The sequence below is a fragment of the Lepidochelys olivacea genome (assembly GCF_965140295.1).
Source record: "Lepidochelys olivacea isolate rLepOli2 genome assembly, chromosome: 6".
NCBI classification, from domain to species: Eukaryota; Metazoa; Chordata; order Testudines; family Cheloniidae; genus Lepidochelys; species Lepidochelys olivacea.
The window spans coordinates 46,663,131-46,681,792 of NC_140416.1; the positions used below are offsets into that span (position 1 = coordinate 46,663,131).

At 43.4% G+C, this 18,662-nt stretch overlaps 1 protein-coding gene across 1 annotated transcript in view; it reads right to left on the bottom strand.

The window, feature by feature from the left end:
- The window catches only part of SHANK2 (SH3 and multiple ankyrin repeat domains 2), a 618,929-nt gene extending 617,365 nt beyond the window's left edge, over positions 1–1,564 (bottom strand). Inside the window, exon 1 of the mRNA XM_084631101.1 lies at positions 1,184–1,564. The gene's annotated coding sequence lies outside the window, so the exon portion shown is untranslated. The remainder of the gene's footprint in view (positions 1–1,183) is intronic.
- Positions 1,565–18,662: the final 17,098 nt, after the last annotated feature.

The window sequence follows — 18,662 nt, forward strand, 5'->3', positions numbered from 1 at the left end:
GCATCTTCCCCTGCTAGCCAAATTCCTGATCTCATTCTGGATCCCTAGACTGTGGGGCTAAATTCTGCTCTCACTTACTACCCATCTAGGTATTTTAACTAAGTAACTCCATTAAATTCAAGAGTTACTCAGGACTGACAACTGTGTAACTAAAAGTGGAATTTGGCCCTGCTTACAATTTTTTCTCTCAAGAACAAAAACCCAGCTGCGAGCTTACTTTTCTAATGTCACTGCCAATGAAGGACTGACTTTGAAACTCCCACCAGTTTGTCACTGTAGTTCCATAACTCCTTGGTGCAATGTGCAACAGCTGGGCTGCAAAGGCCAGTTTCACTGTCCACTTAAACCGGCGCCACCTGGCGTTGCATTGTCCCAGCGCAAAAACCGCACATTCAGCACTAGTCCTCTCCGCAGGCAGGGCATTTCACGAGTCCCTCTCTCACACTCATTCCGGTTTATAATTCTACATTTAATCTTCAGTGGATGGGGCGGGTAATAATCAAATGCAAACAGTGATACAGAAGTAGGAGAGTTGGTTAGATCTCTGACAATCAGATCAGTCTTAGTTTTCAGCCCCGCACAGCATGGCTAGGCAGGAGTTCCAGATGATGTTTATAGGTCTGTGCAGTTATGCTGGTAAAGCAGAGAAGGGCTGTGGCACCTGATACCCGCTCCCCTTTTGTGCAAACATCCTGCTTCAATGGACCTCACAAAGCGGATGCTTTTCAGCAGGCGGCGAAAGAGGGGTGTGAAATCTTGCCCCCTTTACCTGCTGGCTGTAGCAGTGACTAGTAGAGCTTCAGCACACCAAGCAGGTTGTGCTGATTTAGAGCAGGGAATGAATACCCGCTATAATGAATTCATTCATTCATACATTTTACAAAGGCAAAAGCCCCACCCATTTTGTATCAGTTCCAAGGGCGCTAGCTGCCGCCCCTCACGCGGAAAGAGATCAATGGTTGACCCCGAGCTTGTGAAGCAATTCACCGGACAGGCGCTTATAGGAAAGAGAGAGAGGTGCCGCTTGAAGTTTCACAGCGGGCAAGGGGCTGCGCAAATACAAGGCACGGGAGCTAGAGGGCTTTGATTCCCCTTCCAGCCCCCAGAAGTGTTTGCTCAGCCCTGGGCACAGAGACCCCAGCCCGCCTTTTCCTACTGCCTGGGGTAGTGAGCACGCGCTTACCTGTGGTCGGCACGCCCGGGCTCCGCTCACCACCCCCGCGGGCGGGTGGGTTTGCTCCCTTCTCTCTGCGGTTTGTAATCCGGCATGTCGGTCACTGGGGAGACGCTAAAGTTGCGGGGGAAGGAAGGCGCGTCTCCGGCTGGCGAAGCGCTTCCCAACTTCCAGGGAGCATCTGGGGGCGGGCAGCGGGGCTGGACGCTGCACACACACACACAAGCTCTGCAAATGGATGTAATGTGACAAGCGAGGAGCGGCTTCCGTCTCCGTGCCCCCTGGGGGGCAGAGAGCTCTGCTCCCGCCTCACTTCCCGCAGCTAACCCCAGGCTCAGGGAGAGCCTGTTAACAGCCGCCCTTTCCCTCAGGCCCGCGGCGCAGAGCTGCTCACTTCCCCCAGCCCCCCGCGCCACTGGGAGGACTTGGGAGGCGGAGGCAGCGCCTGGCTGAGAGTCTCCTTCCCTCAGCCGGGGGCGGCTCGCTGCCTGACACCGGACAGCGCGTCCCTGGGGGCGCTTGGTTGTCAGCGCAGGGAGCTCGCTGGCAGGGAGAGGTGGGCGAGCCCGTGCCATGGCCCCCGGCCGGGCTTCCCGGAGCCTGCAGCTCGGCAGGCACAAGTTGGGGGTAGGAGGAAGCCTCCCTCCCTAGGAGGTGGGGTCTGCCAGAATGTACAGTGTCCCTCCCCACCCCCCACCCCCCCCAGTTCTGGCTGGAAGTTAATATTCCAGCAGGTTTTGTGGCAGAGCAAGAATTTTGCCTCAGGAGGTAAAAACACAAACTACATGGACATCTGCCGAAACACAGCCCTAGAGGGCAACCTGGCCCTTTATTAGGGGGGAATTGACTTAGGGGGCAATGCCTATGCCTGTTGGCCCATCTAGGGATGGTGCAGGGGTTGTGATTACACCAAGACCATCTTCTCAGCCTAACTCTCTATCAGGGGGGTCTTCTGAGATACCAGGAGGCCAGGGGGAGAGGAGAGTCTTTGCTGTCCTGTGCCTTCCCTAGTGGGAGGGCAGCCTGTGGCCCTTGTGTTTGTGCTCTCAGAAGCCAGCAGCGCTCCATGGATGCCCCCTAAGCAGCACCCAGCTGCTGGTCACACCAAGCAGAGTACCAAAAGTCTGGACCCCCTTGCCAGGCAGGTGCCCTGGGGGAGGCCCTGCATTTGGTGAGCAGGGACAGTGCACTGTATCACAACAAAAGGGTAGAGTTAAGATTGCAGGGGTGGCATCTGATGTATCTTATTCTTAACTTTTCCTTTCCTGGGTTTCAGAGGTTAAAGTTTAACCACTCTCCACTTTCTGGAAGAGCAGAAGGCGCCACTGGGAAATTTCTCACTGTGTTTGGAAGCATTTAATTTCCTTGTTATGTTTTCTATCAACAATTTCTCAGCATCCCTATGCACCACGGCCCAGCTCTCCACCTGCACTGACTCTGGTTCCTTGGCAGTGATTACCCAGCCACAGAATGCACGGGCCACATGTGAGTCCCTTCACTGCCTCTGCAATGTCTCCTTGTACTCGTCTCTCTGCGTGTCCAACACAGCCTGGTTCTTCCTCTTCAGCTCTCCCTGCCATGGAGAGGCAAGCACTGGCACAGGCCCCACAGGTTGAAGAGCTGGGGAAAGAATGCAGGGGCTGGCATGGACACAGAGGGCACAATTTTGAGGGGGGGGCAGCATGGATTTGGGCATATCGGGGGGGGGGACAGAGATAAAGCCACCCCAAAATCCCTCACTGCACAGTTCTGACCACCTCCTTTTCATTGCACTCTTCAGTGCACTGTTCCAACAGTGCCATCTCCCTCATCGTTGCTCTGACACCGGTATTCCTTCCATCTCTAACACTCTCCAGCTCCTCTATCATTCCTGCCATCATGTCTACTGTCCTGACCGTCTTGCTGCTCCAAGACCTCCGCCTTCTGTGTGCGTGTGTGCACACACACACACCCCGCAGCTCCACCCTCCCACTTACTACTCTGTGCCCCTTTTAAAGTTGGAGGCTCTATGGGAACAGGAGAAAGTAGTGGGATTGTGAAGAATGTATGCACCAGCTGGAGGCAAAAAGGGGAAAGACAGTAGAGATGCAGAATTCCTGTTCTAAATCTAGGCCTAGTTTGTGGCTCTACACATCCCTTTGTGGTGTAGAAAGCTTCAAGAGATGTTGTGACAATCTGTACCTCTATGTTCACCCCTTTTTATAGGATTATGATAAATCTTGTACAAAGTATGCCTTGTGAAAAACTCATAATTTGTTGATCATTATTGTCCTGGTAAAATATGTGTGGTGATACTGTATGTAAAGTTATAAGATTCTACTGTATGATATTACTAAAAGCAGCCACAGAGACAAAAGACACCTCAGTCAGGGGCCAACAAAATCAAATGGAACATCACTTGATTAAGTGACCATTCTTTGGCAGGAAATAGGGTGTGAGAAAGACATTTACATCTTGGCAAAGAAACAGCTGGAGGTTCCCATCCCCAAAACTCCTCCACTCCCTCTGCCATCCACCCCCATGTCCCCCTCTCAGCCTCCCGCCCACCATTGCCCTCCCTCAAATCCCCTAGCTCAACCCCCTCCAATCCCTCACCCTCAAATCCCCTGTCCCAAATCACCATAATTCCTCATCCTCTTCTTATTCCTCTCTCTTATCACTATGACAATCAGCGTCCAGACATCCCAAGAGGAGAACAGGGGGTATGATCCCCTCAAAATAAGCAATTGAATCAACTGGTTGCATACAATGTTATTGTGCATAAAATATGTCAAGTAAGGTCTTTAATGAAAGCTTGTAATGTTCTCAATTTGGTGGTCATGAGATATGTATTCAGACTGTGATTATGAAATTATGTATTTACGTAGGCACAAAAATGTGCTCATAAATTTGTACTGTAACATTTAGTTCCACCTCACAAGAAGAAAGTGGTCAGACAGGCAGGACAGGGCAAAGCTGCCTCCCCACCCAGATGAGACTAGCTTCAAGCACTTAGCACTGTATAAACCCAAGAAAAGACAAATGATGGACCATTAAAGTTAATGGAAAGACATTGAAACTGAAAAAACAAATCGCAGTCTTAGGAAGGAGTTTTCCCCACTCTGAAAACCCATGAGTCACCATACCAGGTGAAAAGGGGATGGGGGAAGCCTTTTAAAAGCATGTTTGTGGCTCAGGTTTTTTAGCCATAAACTGAGGGTCAACACTAAGGCACAGTGCTGTCCATGAAAGGCTCAGTCACCTCTATGATAGAGAGCACACTGGGAAACTGTTCAAAGAAAGAAAAGGAGTACTTGTGGCACCTTAGAGACTAACCAATTTATTTGAACATGAGCTTTCGTGAGCTACAGCTCACTTCACAAAAGCTCGTGCTCAAATAAATTGGTTAGTCTTTAAGGTGCCACAAGTACTCCTTTTCTTTTTGCAAATACAGACTAACACGGCTGTTACTCTGAAACCTGTTCAAAGAAAATAGGTAACTTGTACTAGAAAGGGAAATTTAGCTAATATAGAAGTGCAAAGCATCTTTATGTATATTTTCTGTGTAACTTGTATGTGTTTGCTTCCCTTGCTAGTTCATCTCTGATGAATCACCTGTGATTTTTCTACTGAATACACCTTTTGTTTATTTTATCCCCATCAGGTCTCTATTATGCAAACTGTGTAGAGCATGTGTGCCAAAATGAACTGATAACTGGGTGCAGGTTTCACTCCTTCAGAGAGTGAGGAACCACAGGGGAAAAGTCAATGTGTCTGGAAGTTAAGAACTCAGTAGATTGATTTGGGGAGACTTGTGACTGGAAAGGCTGTTAGAGTCACCCTGCAAAGAAAAACTGGGGTGAGACTTTTATGCTTTTAGGCTGGCTAGTGGTGTCAGGATTCTGAGCCATAGCAGCTTAGCATTAAGGCACCCTAAAGTTACAAAGCAGGCAGTGACAGAACCCCTTACCCAGAACCCTGGGTGACCCCAAAACATCACAACCACCCATCCCCATTTATCCCCCTCCACTCCCTGCACCATTCCAACACATTCTCCCTCACTACTTTAATTCCCCATATTCCCTCACTCTGAATAAAAAAAAAGTTATAAAAATCTGAACATGAACAGCTCATGTTAGAGAGGCTGTGTATCAGGAACCCCTGGACGAAATGACCTAACAACTTGATTTCCTTTGATTACACTCTGTTCCATTGTTCAGAAAACAGGATTGCATTAGCGTTTCATTTCCCCTCCATTTAATCAATGCTAATTTCCTTGACAATACTTCTACAGTAAAATCAGGGTCAGCATGTGAATTTTAGAGCATTTTAAATATCACTCAAACCAGAAATGTTGGTCTTGGGGCAAAACTCACAGAATGCAGATAGAGAGAAAGGAACAGCCACATGACATGTTTTCTACAAACAGCTAAGGGAAGAACTTGAACTTATAGTACCTGGGTTCAACTCAAGTTTGAGGACCACAGCACGTCACCTTGAGCCACTCAAGTACTGTGACAACAGCCTGCCTGGAAATGCTCTTGTTTCAATCAAGCCCTCGTCTTGACTTCAATCTGTTTGGCTCAGCAATTTGGCACAAGCCGATTTCTAGATACAAACTCTAAGGTCAGTAACTTTTTCAGCAGTGCTTCCCCATACCTTACACTAGCGGAAATGCCAAACTACTGAGATCAGTTGGGGGATAATTAGAGCTATAGTTTAAGCCCCAGGTGTGTGCAAAAAGAAGTTAGAAGAATGAACATTTTGTAATATGCTATTTTAGGGGGGGCTGTATATCTCAGGAACCCCTTGCTGAGATGACCCTATGTGTGGAACTGTGACACTGCCCAGCATTTCAACGAAACACATCAAATTTCAAGATGATTTGAGTAAACATGCAGGTTTTAGAATAGTCCATCTTTAAACAAAAAATGATGCTCAACCAAAAAGATAGCACAGCTGGTGCTCTGGCATATTATGGCTCCACTAAGCCATTGTATGAAATGTAAGTAGAATAAACTATATGTAAATTGCCTTAAATATTCATTTCTATAATATTTTAGACGTTTACAAAACCACTTTGTACAGTTTTAAAAATATTTACTGTTACAGCATTCAAATATTTTTTAAACAAGGAATTTCAATTTTTGAAATAAGGAATATTCTGCACCACATTAAGAGTGAAGATACATCAAATCCATTAATATTTATGAATATGGGGCTGAATGCACTGAAAATGGATTTCAGTGCACAAAGTGTTATGTGCATAGATTTATTAACTGACAGACTTTCACAAAGAAATTTCTAGCCACTGGTCATGTTCCTTGGAGTTGTATAGAAGAGTCTTCCTTCTGCATACATCCTAAAGGGGTGGGGGAGTTATGCTTGACCCTCTCAGTTGCCTTTTGGAAATGAGATGGCGCTTGAAAGGTTATCAGGACATTCCTAAATAAGCAAAAAGAAAAAGGTGAATCTGGTTTGGATGGGAGGTTCTTACTTAATCCTAACTGGTCCCTAGTTTGTGCTCTTTACATTTTAAAGCATCTGAACATTTGTTTTTCCTGTTGATAAGAAACTGCTTTGCTGATTTGCCCTTTTCATAACCCTAGGGATAGTACTGAAAATAGGGCAGTTATGTTCATGGAGTAAAATTCCATGAATCCCATCTTTTTCAAATAAAACCCTGAAAACTATGGGTTTAAAAAAAAAAGGCAACTCAAGAGTATTTCAGTTCTTTTTATGGTGAAAAATTTGAATGTACTGTTGTTCATTATAACCAGAACAAAAAATACAAAGAGAAACTGTTTATATCCGTGGTAAAAGCAGATAAATAAGGGCTCAGGGAGTGACCTCAAATGCTTTTATATCAATAATATCAACAGACCAGCAGAGCCAGTCCATGCATTTGGGAAGTTATTTTGCTTTCACTCTGCTCAGGTAACAGTTAAGGGTTTTGCATTAGAGTGAAAGTGTGTTGAAGCCGGTGTACGTATTGCTTTTGGGTAGATGTTCGAGACAAAAGCAAAAGGTTTATGAAGCGTTGGCAAGCATTGTGAAGGTGGAAAGAAATGCACAAGTCTTTCTACTTAACTTCTTATTTCCATGCTTTTAAGATTTCTGGATGGAGTCTGTCCACAGGCTTAACTGTCACTTAGTTTTTGTTTGCTAGTTTCTAGAGGGTGGGGGTTTTATACCACTTTGGCATACCTCAGTGATTAGCTTCTCATAGTCAGGGAGAAAGGGAGCAGCACCTGCCAGAGAACTGGAGGGAGAAACTAAGGTGCTCCTGACTAGGTCACAACTTCTCATAATTTTCAGTAGGTTGCACATGTTTCAATAAATTCTGTCTAGAATATTTTATCCCTATTTAAAAGTTACTTAATGTAAGAGCAACCCTCCATGTTTAGCAGTAATGACACAACCTCTCAGCTGGAGGAAACTGCCATAAAGGAAATACATACAAAGGAAATGTATACACAGGATGCATCCGATGAAGTGAGCTGTAGCTCACGAAAGCTTATGCTCAAATAAATTGGTTAGTCTCTAAGGTGCCACAAGTCCTCCTTTTCTTTTTGCGAATACAGACTAACACGACTGTTACTCTGAAACCTGCCATAAAGGAGTTTCTGTAGCCACTTACTGAAACACTTCATAGCCTCTCATGGACTTCTGAAAATGGGAAACAGGAGCAATACAGCAGCATGGTGTGTGTGCCATCATTCCACCAACAGATCTGCCTATTGCATTCCGCTTTCCCTGCCAATAGGAAGAATACCACTCAATCGGCAATCATGACAACGTGGGGCACCAGCAAGAATGATGGCCTACAACGGGGACTGAATCAATGACCTCCACAGCTAAAAGATTATGCATCTTTTGATCTTGTGCTAAAGAGCCAGGTTCACTAGCTCACATTTGTCACAGACTCACATCTGCTGTGGATTGGGCACAGCAGGGAACACAACACAGACAAAAGTTATAACAAACAAAATGGGTGACAAATGATTGAAATATGAATTGTGGATTTTTGGGGATTCACACCATAATTTACAGATTATCATAGCATAGCATAAAACACTGTTTTAAAGAGGTCATCTCACTGTGCCAGTCCCATGCAATCATACTATCCCACTCCATAGATTACCCACAGGGGTTTGAATGCCTTGACCTTCAGATCCATAGGCCCTTACTATTTGAGCTACAACTGTAACTGCAAATAGCTTTCTAGACCAGCTGTTGGAGAACAACTTGTGTAACCCACTAAAAAAGTTTGTGTCAACTGTTAATTAATCAAGCATAGAATATAGGTGATCAGGACGCTTGAAGAAAGAGTAAAGGTTTCAGGCTAGGGACCCAGGAAACCATGTGTTTCAGTGGACACAGCACAAAATGGGGAGTCAGCAAACCTGAGTTCTATTCCTGATTCTTTTATGATCCTGTTGGGTAAACTTGAGCAAATCACTTCATCTATTTGTGACAATTTCTGTAAAATAGAGATGATATTTACTTTCTTTTAGTAACTAACTTTGAGATTTATGGATAATGGCTGGGATTTATAAAGGAGTTTATGGGAGCTAAGCACTGAAATCCTAACTCCTACATGCTTATGCGCCTTTGAAAATCCCTGCTAAAAACAATTATAACCAAGTTTTACTATTATTATGAGGTATTTTCCTGCTTCCATCTCTTGTGACTCTCCAAAATTTTCCAAGTCAAAGTTTCTTGCTTGGATGGATGCTTGGACCCCTTTGGATATGTCTATACAGGGATAAAAAAACCGTGGCTGGCCTAGGTCAGCTGACTCAGGCTCGTGTGATGTGGGGGCTGAAAAATCACTGTGTAGACATTTGGACTCAGGCTGGACCCCGAGCTCTGGGACCCTGTGAGAGTGGAGGGTTCGAACCCTAGCCCAAATGTCTACACAGCGATTTTTAGCCCCTCAGCCTGAGCCCAGCGAGCCTGAGTCAGCTGACCCAGGCCAGCCGCAGCTGTGCTGTGGGTCTTGTATCTCTATGTAGATGTACCCCTTTTGATCCCATCTTTTCAGGGCTCTGTGTACATCTTTCCAGGTCTGCATCTTGTTTTCTCTATTCACAGCAGTGTCCTATTGGCTGGCTTTAAAGTAAACCTGGTAAAGTGGAACAAATGTTGGAATATTTGCTGTGATTGTGAAAGACCTTCTCCAGCAGTACAGTAAAACCTTGAAAGCTAATGAAAGCCATTAAAAGCATCAGTTACACAAAGATCTGGAAGTGCTGTAAAATGTTTCAGTACTTCCTGATAGAATATAATAAGATAATTGTGCCCTTTGAAAGAATATGCCATTTAAAGCTACTCTGCAACAATATTTATTAAGGATCTATGGAGTCTATGATTAAAAAAAAAATCCTAAATTAACAGCTGACAAGGAAATAAACCTGTTCCGTTTCCACTTTAGTTGAATTATTATAGAGCCATTCAGTAGAACAAAAACAAACCCCCTCTTCTCTTAGCCTTCACCAGTCATGTTTAAGGAGATTAATTCTACATACAAAAGGTAATACAAAAGTCAAAAGAAAACATCAAACTGTAAATGAACTGACTTTCCTCACCCTGGAGCTTGAAGTATCTTTTCCCCTTTCCCTTAAAAAACTCTGAAATATATAATTTGCCTGTTCCGGTTTAATGGTTAACCCATCCTAACTTCAAGGTACATGAATAAAAATACAATTATGCAATATTTTTACTTAAATAGTTTTGCTGTAGTTAGCCCCTCAGAGGCACTCTACCTAGTTTCTGAGTTTTCAGATCAGCTTACATTACTATATTTACAATGATCACTATAGCTGTTCTAGTTTACCACAGATAAGCAACAACTAAAGTAGAATCAGCTTAGCAATGTATAAACTGGCCCAAGGATATCTTAGGATCAAAGATGACTGGGTTAGAAAGTAGCTTCTACATTATTTAATCCTTCCCACACCAGTGGGATAGGACCATACTTCAGATTATATTAAATACACGCATGTTAAAACAAAGTGATATACACTAGGTACGCTGCATGATTGCATGTAGAAATAGTTAATTTGATTTACAGCTACCTCTGGTTAAATCTAACCTTTCGGAAACAATCTAATTTAGATTCTAAAGACAATTAACTATTTCATCTTCCTACTATTTATAAAAACTAGTGGGCTTAAGCAGCCAAAATATCCATTGAAATCAGTAACAGTAAACTAAACATAGTTTCCATTTAACTCCATGGGGGTGTATAAGGAGTACAGTTTTGGACACACTGTATGTAAATTTAGTAAAGACAAACATTCCAGTTTTAGCAACACAATTTGAAAAAGAAATATAGACATTTAAAATGTCTGAGGAATATTGCTGGGTGCCATGTTTATTGTCTCAATGCAAGATAAGTTTTTTGGAGCTGCCTGCCCTGCAAATTCAAAGCCAACCTGGTTTCTTTCCATCTGTCACTTCATTGCCAGAAGTAAAGATTCTTCAGGCCAAATTAGTCCCACATTATACCTGTGCAACTCAACTTTCTTCAAATTAGGCCCTCAGTACCAACCCATTGTAACTGATTATAGTTAGTGCTCAATCCACTAAATGGGAGTATTATTATTGACTTCAGTTTGTATTAGATTGGATCCCTGCCATTGATGTACAAGAAGGAGCAGCTTTCAGTTCCTATTTTGTTAGCTGTGCTGTCTCTACACAGTTAGTAGAAGTAAAAAGCAATAAAAAAACCTAAACATTTTTGTCATTTAAATCAGGAGATTTGATTCTGAAAATACAAAAAGATATATTGAAAAAGAAGGAATTACCACTTCCAGTCTGCCAGTAGCCTGTATCTGAAAGTGGCTAGAAACAGGTGCTTCAAAAGTGTAAAATGGTAGGCAACTCTGAATAACCTGCCCACAGGAAAGTTTCTTCCTAGCTCAGTTAATGGTTGATTTATGTCCCTATAGTGGTTGGTCAATCAGCAGGCCTCCTGGTTTGGGCCTCTGACCTCAGTCTTTATTTCAGTTCAGTAAGTCCTTTGCTTTCTGGATGAGGTCCTTACTGGACTGGCCTCGATGGTAACCCTTCGCTGCCCTTCTTGGGGCCAGAAATTGCGACCCTGGGGTGCGCTGGGGGATTCAGACTCCTCCGGGTCCCAGCCCAGGTCCCTGAAAATGTAGAAGCATCCAATAGCCTGGGTTTGGCCCACTCTTGCTCATGTTCCCTGGGCCACTTCCTCTCATCCTTCATCTCATCCTCTCATCTCAGTTTGGGGTATGGCCACAAGTGAGTTACAGTCCTTGCCTAGAATCCCCACGGTCTAGGGCCAAGGCCTGTGACACTCAGGTGCCCTTGCCCTTAGTTCAACTCATAATTAAGTTTGAAATGTATTGCCATTCAATTTCATTGAATGTTCTTTTGGTTCCTGTATTACAAGAAAGGGTAAACAGGAATGGCCGACTTATTTTATACCATTCATTCTTTTGTCTACACATCTCCTTTCTAAAGCAAACAGTCCTTCTCTTTTCATCCTCTCCTCATACAAAGTCTCCCCCACCACCCCTATGCATTTAGTTATTATTGTCACCTATCTCAGGACTGCTTCTATTTCTATGTTTTTAATAGATGGGGTAATCCAATCTGAACGTAGAATTAAAAGTGAGGGCATATTGTTAAAACTAAAGATTAAAATGTAATCTGTACACTTTTAGAAAGAATAAGCAGCATACATTAACTTTATTATTTACCAAAGAGCGGATCATACTTAATTGTTGACCACAAAACCATAGTTAAATATGAAAACTTCTCTCTTTTAGAGGACAAATTACAATTGAACAAATTTCTTGCAAATTTCTTTTTAAAGTTAGTAAATATTTAATAAGGGAGCTATCTTTACTCAGAGCTTCATAAAGTTACTGTTTATCTTACACATCTCTATGTAAAAATTATGAAAACACCAATTATAGATGTCTTCAGAATATCAAATCTACACTATAACCCTATTCATAACAAATATGAAATTTCCAAGGACAAAGCAAAATATTTTGTTCATCTGAACAAAAAAATATACATTTCATATTTCATTAGCACTGTAAAAGCAATTTTTTTAAAGTCCAGGTGACTTACAAAAATAAGAGCTATGGGCATTATTCAGTAGCAAATATTTTCGGTCATAGATGCTGTGGAAACTGCAGTGATAATCTTCTAATCGTCTCCCCACAAAAGCATATGCTGCCTATATCAGTCAGACAAATTTTTATTAAATATAGTCCTATCACAGCATCTTAGTCTAACATTACATTAAGAGACTATGCTAAAAATAAAAAAGGTTTTATGCAATGTAAAAATTATATTATCTGTGTGAAAAGGCTCTTGACACTGATGTCCTTAACTTCACATTGTACTAGTGAACAAGTAGAATGTAGGCAATCATAACACACACTTTTTTCACGCTGCCTAAGCCAGGACGACTTAACCCTGACTTAGGAAAGACCACTTCTAGGAATAAATGGTCAGTTCAGTCTCCATGGCTTACTCCAAATTTGGTCTCTGATTGAATCTTTCAGACAGGGTGACAAAGCGATCCGTGATAGTATTTTTGGGCTAAATCCACAAAGGGACATAGGTGTGCTGCCAGTCAGGGAATTCACAGCCCTGAGATAGGTGCCCAGACTCCCTACACAATGCACAGGGTTAGACACCTGAAAATGGGATTCCCAGGAGTCAGCAACTGAGCATAGAGCTAGTAGGAAATGCTGAGGAGAGCACAGGCAGTAATGTAGGTCAAGACCTTGCCCTTCAAGGGAATTAGGCACCTAAATCTGGGCTGGCGAGAGAGGCCTATCTCTGAATTCAGTAGAGCAGCTGATATGGGTTGCAACTAATAAAGAATGAAAGGAGGGTAATATGATTAATGCTAAAGAGACAATTAGGATCCTAAATCCCTTTGTGGATTAAGCCCTTTGTTATTTAGACTATTCACTAGTTGATTCAAAAAAGCTTAAGCATGTGATTAATTTTAAATATGGGTTTAATTCACCCTTATCCAACAAAGCATTTAAGAACGTGTACATCCCATTGACTTTCAAAGGTCCAAACTGTGTTTTGTATTAAGCAAATGTTTAAATGTTTTGCTGAACCACAGCCTATAAGATCTGGACTAAGATCACCAAACTCATTAGATGCTGACTATTGAATAATTGTCTGTGAGAAAAAGGTTCACATACAAATACACAGCTTGGTCCTGCTCCCATTGGAAAAAAATGGCAAAACTCCCAGTGCAAGAACTCATCTTCCCCCCTTTCTCTCCCCCCCCCCCCCCGATCACATAATAAAAAGGCTGGAGTGGCATAAAGGGGCTTAAAAGCCCTGAATCCAGCCACTGGAGAATTCCCTGGGTTTAGGAAACAAGGGGGAGAATGGTTAAGTTGTCTTCTGAGGATGCTCCCACCAGCCCTTGCACAGAGTGCATGCTGTGCAGATCTCAGGGTGGAAAGAGCATGTCGGGGTAAGGCTGCAACACAAAGTGCTGGGGAGATTCCAGGTAGTGCTGTAATCAATACACAGCCAGGGACAGGCTGCCATAACTTAGGTCAGTGGTTTTCAAACAGCAGGTTGCAACCCAATACTGGGTCGCGGAACGTAAGACACTGGGTCGTGGCGGCTCTGGTCAGCACTGCCAACCGGGCCGTTAAAAGTCCCATCGGTGGTGCTGCCTGGCTAAGGCAGGATAGTTCCTACCTGTTCTGATACTACGCTGTGCCCCAGAAGCGGCCACCAGCAGGTCCGGATCCTAGGCAGAGGGGCCATGGGGCTCCATGCGCTGCCCCTGCCCTAAGCACCAGCTCCGCAATCCAGCTGGGGGGACGGTGCCTGCGGGCAAGAGCCATGTGGAGCCTCTTGCAGGCCTTCACCTAGGAGCCAGACATGCTGCTGCCACTTGTAGGGCACAGAGCAGTCCGTGGTGCCAGGACAGGCAGGAACCTCCCTAAGCACCCCCACTGCACCACTGACTGGGAGCCGCCCGAGGTAAGCTCGCATCCCAATCCAATGCCCCAATCCCCTGCCCCAGCCCTGAGCCCCTCCCTTCACCCCAAACCCCTCATCCCCAGCCCCACCCCAGAGCCTTCACCCCCAGCCCAGAGCCCTGACCCACTCCAGCACCCAAACCACTTCCGCCAGCCCAGAGCCCCTCCCACACCCTGAACCCCTCATTCCCAGCCCCACCCTGCAGCCCTCACCCCCACACCCCAACCTTCTGCCCCAGCCCTGAGCCCCTCCCAAACCCCAAACCCCTCATCCCCAGCTCCAGTGGGTTGCAGGCATCAACAATTTTCTTCAACTGGTTGCCAGAAACAAGGTTTGAAAACCACTGCCTTGGGTTCTCTAACTTAGGGTCTGTCAGTGTTACACCATGGAGCAGCCCAAGATCAGGAGAGTGCAAAGGTGGTTTGAACTATGATAGTCCTCTGCCCTGGGCTGAGAGTTCTGTGATCTCTCTCTAAGGAGCACAGCACAGCCTCTCACTCTTTAGGTATGTCTACATTGCAATTAAACACTCATGGCTGGCCCGTGTCAGCTGACACAGGCTCATGGGTCTTGAGTTATGGGGCTGTAAAATTGCAATGTAGACATTGGTGCTCAGGTTGGAGCCTGGGCTCTGGGACCCTCCACCCTCACGGAGTCCCAGAGCTCAGGCTTCAACCCAAACCCAAATGTCCACACCAGTTTTACATCCCCATAGTCCAAGCCTAAGTCAGCAGACATGGGCCAGCTAACCCCAAGACATAACCCTTTGTGATTTCAATGGAAGCAGGATGGGCACTTTAGTAGTGACTTGTGTTATCTTCCCCACCAGTACAATGTGAAGTTTGTCATGTTAACAATGTCATTTTTTTCCTCAGATGAAAAATGATAATCCTGGTGGTGCCATGAGAATACACTTGTGTAATTCATGTTATATCCATGCCATCTGGGAAGACAACATATGTCACTACAAAATAACATCCTCCACCATGGGCCAAAATGTTTAAATGGTTATAGGTGAATATACTGCACACCTATATAATTATAGGTTTCAGAGTAACAGCCGTGTTAGTCTGTATTCGCAAAAAGAAAAGGAGTACTTGTGGCACCTTAGAGACTAACCAATTTATTTGAGCATGAGCTTTCGTGAGCTACAGCTCACTTCATCCTGGATTTGTGCTGGAAATGGCCCACCTTAATTATGCACATTGTAGGGAGAATGGTCACTTTGGATGAGCTATTACCAGCAGGATAGTGAGTCTGTGTGTATGGTTTTTGGGAGGGGGGTGAGGGGGTGAGAGAACCTGGATTTGTGCAGGAAATGGCCCAACTTTATTATCATGCACATTGTGTAAAGACAGGTTTCAGAGTAACAGCCGTGTTAGTCTGTATTCGCAAAAAGAAAAGGAGTACTTGTGGCACCTTAGAGACTAACCAATTTATTAGAGCATAAGCTTTCGTGAGCTGTAGCTCACGAAAGCTTATGCTCTAATAAATTGGTTAGTCTCTAGCTCACGAAAGCTTATGCTCTAATAAATTGGTTAGTCTCTAAGGTGCCACAAGTACTCCTTTTCTTATTGTGTAAAGAGTTGTCACTTTGGATGGGCTATCACCAGCAGGAGAATGAATTTGTGTGGGGGGGTGGAGGGTGAGAAAACCTGGATTTGTGCTGGAAATGGCCCACCTGATGATCACTTTAGATAAGCTATTACCAGCAGGACAGTGGGGTGGGAGGAGGTATTTTTTCATATTCTCTGTGTATAAATAAAGTCTGCTGCAGTTTCCACGGCATGCATCCGATGAAGTGAGCTGTAGCTCACAAAAGCTCATGCTCAAATAAATTGGTTAGTCTCTAAGGTGCCACAAGTACTCCTTTTCTATATAATTATGTTATATTGGCTGCCAGGCTGCAAAGTTGGGATCTCTATGAGGATTAAGGTAGGGAGAAACCTTTCACCAAGGCCCCATAGCAACATCAGAACAACTCAGAGTGTGTCAGGTTTCAGAGTGGTAGCCGTGTTAGTCTGTATCAGCAAAAATAACGAGGAGTTCTTGTGGCACCTTAGAAACTAACAAATTTATTTGGGCATAAACTTTCGTGGGTTAGAACCCACTTCATCAGATGCCTGTGTGAAAATACAGGAGCAGGTATAAATACATGAAAGGATGTCGTGTGTGTGTCATTGACCAATCCTCCTCCTCCTGGCGGCTATAATCTATTCAAACGGCTCCACTCCTCCTGTGTCCTTGCCCATCCTCACACCTCCTCCTGCACCCTGGTGCATAGGGAGTCCCCCTAATATGCACAGAGGCCCCGATCAAGCAAAACAGTTAAACTTGTGCTTAAGTCCATTCCTAACCAGAAAAGCATTTAAGCATCTCCCTAACTTTAAGAACATGCTTAATTGTACCCAGGTGCAGAACTGCATGGGTTCCCCACATTCTGTCCCCTTGCTTTTTCAGTAATCTCCTAGGTCATGGTCATGCGTGGCCACAGATGATGTGGCTGGATTTGGTCCTTTATGCATGCAATATAGACAATGTAATGAAAGTAGTTTATATTTAACTATTTTGAAAGCAGATTTCTCTCTGCAGACAATACCCTCGTGGAGAACTGAGTGTGCTGACAGCTATCACTTCCAGTTCAGCTCATTGATGCTCTTAAAATCAAAGGTTTCAGAGTAACAGCCATGTTAGTCTGTATTCGCATAAAGAAAAGGAGTACTTGTGGCACCTTAGGGACTAACCAATTTATTAGAGCATAAGCTTTCGTGAGCTACATCATGCATCTGATGAAGTGAGCTGTAGCTCACGAAAGCTTATGCTCTAATAAATTGGTTAGTCTCTAAGGTGCCACAAGTACTCCTTTTCTTCTTAAAATCAAACTTCGCTTTTCATTTAAAAAAAAAGCAAGTTGTAAATCAGAGGTTTGCAGCCAACTGTAGGGGACTAATACATATATAAAGGGAGGAAAAGCAACAATCTTCACCTAGTATTTTAACTAGAATTGTCATTATTGAAATGATTAGTATTTGGTAAATCTAGGGGGGAAGTACCCCAAAAAATTAAACAACAAATATATTTATCTTTAAAAATCCTTTGTTTCTGGCCAATCTGCAGTAGGAAAGACTATCATGACATGCACGCTGATGAAAACCACTTTCTGAGTTATTAAAAGCACTGATTTTGCCTTGGGGCACTGCTATCTTTACTACTTGGTTTGACTGTATTGCACTTGGCTTGTATAAACTGTAGCAATACCTAAAAAGCATAATCTGCGCTAATTTTGATGTCTGCTCATAAATTATTTTTTAATTTATTTTTAACTATGGAATAGGCAAAGGCTAATTATGTTGGCGTCAAAATTATTCCACCTTTATTCCAAACTTAATTGTAGGATTTTTTAGATTCAAAGACATTTGAAGGTCCAACTCTCTCCTAAATCAGAGATGTTGCAACATATGTGATCTGGGATATAGGATAAAAGCAAGCTATAAATACTCTTAAGATATGATCCCACAACTCATGTTAACTTAGCAACTATCAGGATCGGCCCATAGCATGGAAATGAAAGAACATTAATGCCATATTCTGGGTAAGATAAGAGTGCCTGTAAAACCTCTGAACTATCCATGGAGAATAATTAATCCCCATAGGGTTGCCTGGGGTAGTCATATTAAAAGGCATGAACCACGTCCATGACCCCCAGATTCTACCTTGGGATTCTATCTCTAAGGATATGATTGCAGAACACCTGAAAAGGGTGAACTTTACAGATTTTAGGGGATGGCAAGAAAGCTGATTCCACCAACTTCTGAATGATTCCCTTCTTAGCAGCAGCTTTTTGGACAAGTGTCTATGTGTAGCTCAAGGCCTGAATTCCCCTCTGTGTGATAAAGTAAAATATGGTCAGATAAATTATTCATATAAAACAAAGACTACCTATGGCCAGTGGCTAGACCCTATCAAATTGCAGTCTTTTCAATTCTCACAAATTAAGCAAGACTGGATCAGATTACTACTGAAATAGGAGTTCTCTAGGAAAAATGTCAATGGTGCAGGAAATTGCATTTGTAAGTCAGCAGACAGGTCTCCTCCCCTTAACTCAGTATGCAACCTGTGCCACAACACTGTATTATAGGTACCTTGCTGCAGAAGGTGCCATCTTTTAGATGGGCCATACACTAAGAATCTGATTGTTTTTTATCATAAAAGTTTCCTTTGCACCTGTTGTAAGAGTAGTTGTGAAATAAGCAAATAATTCATAACATTAATATCATATCTCTTTCTGTTCATGATCAAATTACAAAATCCTCAAATTATGTTTCAACATTATTCACAAATTATTTTCTAATTTTTGAATGTGAAACATACTATTTGAAAAAAAGTACTTTGCCATAATGGTGTATGTATTCAAATGTTAGGCAATGGTTTGGTTAGTATTCTGAATCACATCTTGGGTATATGCAAAAAGAAAAGGAGTACTTGTGGCACC